Source organism: Chrysochloris asiatica, unplaced genomic scaffold, assembly GCF_000296735.1.
Source record: "Chrysochloris asiatica unplaced genomic scaffold, ChrAsi1.0 scaffold00225, whole genome shotgun sequence".
Classification (NCBI taxonomy): Eukaryota; Metazoa; Chordata; class Mammalia; order Afrosoricida; family Chrysochloridae; genus Chrysochloris; species Chrysochloris asiatica.
The window spans coordinates 3,465,960-3,470,993 of record NW_006408743.1 but is presented as its reverse complement, the minus strand read 5'-3'; the positions used below and the strand labels follow the sequence as shown (position 1 = coordinate 3,470,993).

General features: G+C 37.1%; 1 pseudogene; it reads left to right on the top strand.

Annotated features, from left to right (window-relative positions):
- Positions 1–325: 325 nt before the first annotated feature.
- On the top strand, positions 326–1,908 carry LOC102840661 (annotated as a pseudogene).
- The last annotated feature ends 3,126 nt before the right edge of the window (positions 1,909–5,034 follow it).

Here is a 5,034-nt window from a genome sequence, read left to right as displayed (position 1 = left end):
GCTGCTCCGCGGGAGAAAGATGAGGCTTTCTACTCCCGTAAAGATTTACACCCTCGGAAACCCTGTACAGGGTCGCTATGGGTCGGATCCGACTCAACGGCACTTAACAACAACAACAACAACAAAAATACTACAAAGCATCTTCTCAGATCACAATGTTATAAAATTGGAAATCAACAATATGAAGACCAAGAAAATAAGTCAAATGAATAGAAACTGAATAACACATTGATTAAAAAGCTACTGGGGAGAAGCGATTAGATCTCACCTCTGGTCCACACTGAACCGACCTAGCATTTTCTTTACAGTTTCTCAGTCTGTGGGCATGTTGGCAGTGAAGACCCTGAACCCTAAGGCTGAGGTGACCCGAGTCCAGGCAGCTCGGGCAGTCAACATTAGCATGGCTGGGGGCTGCAGGTCATGCTGAGAACCAATCTGAGCCCCAACAGCACCATGAAGATGCTGATTTCTGGTGCTGGAGACATGAAACTTACTAAAGATGGAAATGTGCTGCTTCATGAAATGCAAATTCAACACCCAACAATCTCCTTAATAACAAAAGTAGCAGCAGCTCAGGATGACATAACTGGTGATAGTACAACTTCCAATGTCCTGATCAGTGGCGTTCTGCTGTAACGGGCAGACCTCTACATTTCTGAAGGTCTGAATCACAGAACCATAACTGAAGGAGTTGATGCTGCAAAGGAAAAGGCACTTCAGTTTTTGGAATAAATCAAAGTAAGCAAAGAGATTGACACAGAAACCCTGGTAGATGAGGTCAGAACATCTCTGCATACTAAAGTTTATGCTCAGCTTGCTGACATCTTAACAGGGGTTACAGTTGACTCCATTTTTGGCCATTAAAAAACAAGATGAACCTATGGACCTTTTCATTGTTGAAATAATGGAAATGAAACATAAATCTGAAATGGATACAAGCTTTATCAGAGGACTCTTCTGGACCATGGAGTACAGCATCCTAATATGAAGAGTCAAAGATGCACACACCCTCAAATGCAATGTGTCTTTAGAATACGAAAAAACAGAAGTGAACTCTGGCTTCTTTTACAAGAGTGCAAAAGAGAGAGAGAAACTTGTAAGAGCAGAAAGAAAATTCATCGAAGATTGAGTTAAACAAATAATAGAACTGAAAAAGAAAGTCTGTGGTGATTCCAGTAAAGGATCTGTTGTTAACCAAAAGGGAATTGACTCTTTTTCCTTAGATGCCCTTTCAAAGTAAGGCAGAGTGGCTCTGTGAAGAGCGAAACGGAGACACACGGAGAGGCTGACACTTGCTTGTGGCTGCATGGCTCTAAATTCTTTAAATGACCTAATTCCTGACAGTTTGGGACACACAGGACTGGTCTTTAAGAACATGTTTGGAGAAGAGAATTTCACCTTTATTGAGAAGTGCAACAACCCATGATTTTTCACACTCTTGATCAAAGGGCCAAATAAGCACATAATCACTCAAATCAAAGATGCAATACAAGATGCCTTGAGGGCTATAAAAAATGCTATCGATGATGGCTGTGTGATTCCCAGGGCTGGTGCAGTGGAAGTGGCAATGGCAGAAGCTCTGATGAAACACAAATCCAGGGTCAAGGGCAGGGTCCAACTGGGAGTCCAAGCATTTGCTGATGCGTTGCTCATTATAGCCAAGGTTCTTGCTCAGAACTTGGGTTTTGACCTTCAGGAAATGTTAAACTTCGAGCAGAGAATTCTGAATCAGATCAACTTATGGGTGTCAACTTAAACACAGGTGAACCAATGGTGTCAGCAGAAGCTGGCATATGGGATAACCATTGTGTAAAGAAACAGCTTCTTCATTCCTGCACTGTAATTGCTACCAACATTCTCCTGGTTGATGACAACATGTGAGCTGAGATGTCTTCTCCAAAAGGTTGAATTTGAAGTGTTTCCTCATATCCTAACCATGAAGCCTACACAGGGATCTGAGGAACAGAGTAGTGGAATTTTTTGTCGAAGTGTTGAATGATTCTTTTTTGCTCCCATCTCTAAACCAATCACTGTCACCTATTCAAATTCTGAAGTGCTGAGATGATAATTACAGTACTTTTCAATTGCACTGAAGTATATACACATAATGCAAATCCTGCTATCTACTGAGCAGATTATTTTCATTTAGCTGCAGTGGCCTAAAAGTCCATGTTAAATAAGTATATATTATCTATCTTGTTAATAAATAATCCTTCAAAATGAAAAAAAAAAAAAGCTACTGGGTAGTGGAAGAAATAAAACATGAATTCATAAAAGTCCTAGAACAACTGAGAATGAAAATACAATATATCAAAACTTTGGGGTCACAGCAAAAGCACAGCTTATTACAATAAATGCACACACCCAAAAAGAAGAAGGAACCGAAATCAACACATTAACATAAAATCTTAAACAATTAGCAACAGAGGAGCAAAGTTAACCTACAATCATCAGAAGAAAAGAAATAATAAAGATTAGAGCAGAAATAAATGAGATAGGAAAGAGAATGAATACAGAAAATATCAAAAGGACAAGAAATTGGTTCTTCACAAGATTAATAAAATTGACAAACCATTGGGAAAACCAACAAAAGAAAAGAGGGAAGAGGACACAAATAACACTCATAAGAAACTACATAGGTAATGTCACAACAGAACAAATGGAAAGAAAAAGAATAACAAAATACTATGAAGACCTGTGCTCCAACAAGTTAGAAAATCTAGTGGAAATGGATATGTTTTTAGAAAAACATGACCTCCCTAAACCTACACAGACTGAAGTAGGAAACATGATCAGACCTATAACAAAAGAAGAAATTGATCTGGTTGTCAAAGAACTCCCAAATAAAAAATGTCCAGGTTAAGATGGCTTCAATGAAGAGTTTTACCAAACATTCAGGAAAGAGCTGTCACCAATTCTACTCAAATTATTCCAGAATATAGACAAGGATGGAAAATTTCCTAATGCATTTTATGAAACAAGCATAACACTCATACCAAAACTAAAGAAGGACATCACTGAGAAAGAATTTTGTAGACCAATATAACCTCTTGAACATAGATACAAAAATTCCCAACAAAATCCTAGCAAACAGAATTCAACTACACATAAAAAAAATAAATAAATAAAATAAAAAGATCATGACCCAGTGGGATTCATACCAAGGATGCAGGAATGGTTAAAGGAGTTTTGGAATGGTGCGGTAGGTTAAAGCACTGGACTGCAAAGCCAGTTTGAACCACACAGTTCATGGTTCAAGCTCACCAGCTGCTCCTTGGAAATCCTATACAATGTCACCATGGGTCAGAACCGACTTGTCAGCACTTGATAACAACAACAACAAGAACAATAATGTAATTCACCATATAAATACAAAGAAGGAAAAAAGGAAATAACACATGATCATAATGATTGATGCAGAAAAGGCAACTGACAAAATCCAACATCCATTCCTAATAAAAATACTCAACAAAGTAGGAATGGAAGGACAATTATTCAACATAATTACAAGCATATATACAAAACCAACAGCCAACATCATTCTCAATGCAGAGAAATAGAAAGCTTTCCCTTTGTGAACAGGAATCAGACAAGGATGTCCTTTATCTCTACTCCTACTCAATATTGTGCTGGAAGTCTCAGCCAGTGCTATAAAGCAAGATAAGGAAAATAATGGCATTTAGATTGGCAAAGAAGAAGTAAGACCCTCTCTATTTGCAAATGATGTAATCCTATTTATGGAAAATACCAAAAAACTATTAGAACTCATTGGATGATTCAGTAAAGTGGCAGAGTACAAGATAAACATACAAAAATCAGTCAGATTCCACTATACGACTAATGATAGCACTGTAAAGGAAATTAGCAAAGCAATACCATTTACAATAAGCACCCAAAGGATAAAACATTTAAGACTAAATCTATCAAGATAAACAAAAGACCTATACAAAGAAAACTATATAACACAGTAAAAGAAACCAAAGAAGACTTAACAAAAGGGGAATAATATAACATGTTTCTGGATAGGAAGATTTAGCAATGCGAAAATGTCAATATTACATAAAACAATCTACGGATACAACACAATCTCAATCCAGAGTCCAATAACATTCTTTAAAGAGATGGAACAAACAATCACAAACTTTATATGGAAAGGGAAGAGTCTCTGGGTAAGCAAAGCATTGTTTAAGACAAAGAACAAAGCTGGAGGTCTCTTACTCCCTGGTTTCAAAAATTACTACATGGCTACAGTGGTCAAAACAGCCTGATACTGGTACAATGAAAGATAAATAGGTCAATGGAACAGAATTGAGAATCCAGAAATTAACCCTCCACATACAGCAAACTGATGTTTGACAAAGGGCCAAAGTATACTGAATGGGTAAGAAATACTCTCTTCAAAAGATGGTACTGGCAAAACTTGAACTCGATATGCAAAAAGTTGAAATAAGACCTTTATCACTCACTATATTAAAAGAGCAACTGATCATGGATTAAAGATCTAAATGTGAATCTCAGAACTGTAAAAGTCATCAGTGAAAAAATAGGGACACATTTAAGGGTTCTAATATAGGACACACATAGACTATCAAACATTGTGATAATTGCACACAAAAAACAGAAGACAAAATAGATGAGTAGGACATACTAAAAATTCTAAATTTGCATCAAAAGATTTCACCAAATGAGTAAAAGGGGAGCCCACAGAATGGGAAAAAATATTTTGCAATGACATATCAGACAAGGAATTAATCTGTTGTATCTGCAGGAAACTACAACACATCTAGAAGAAAAAGACGAATAACCCAATTCAAAAATGGGCACAGGACATGAACAGACACTTTACCAAGGAAGACATTCAGGCAGCCAACAAACATATGAAGAAAATGATCTTTAGCCATTAGAGATGCAAATCAAAACTACACTGAGACATCATTTCACTCCAGCAATAACAGCGAAGTTCAAATAAAGCCGAGGACAATAAATGTTGGTTAGAGTGTGGAGAGACTGGTACTCTTCTACATTGTTGTTGGG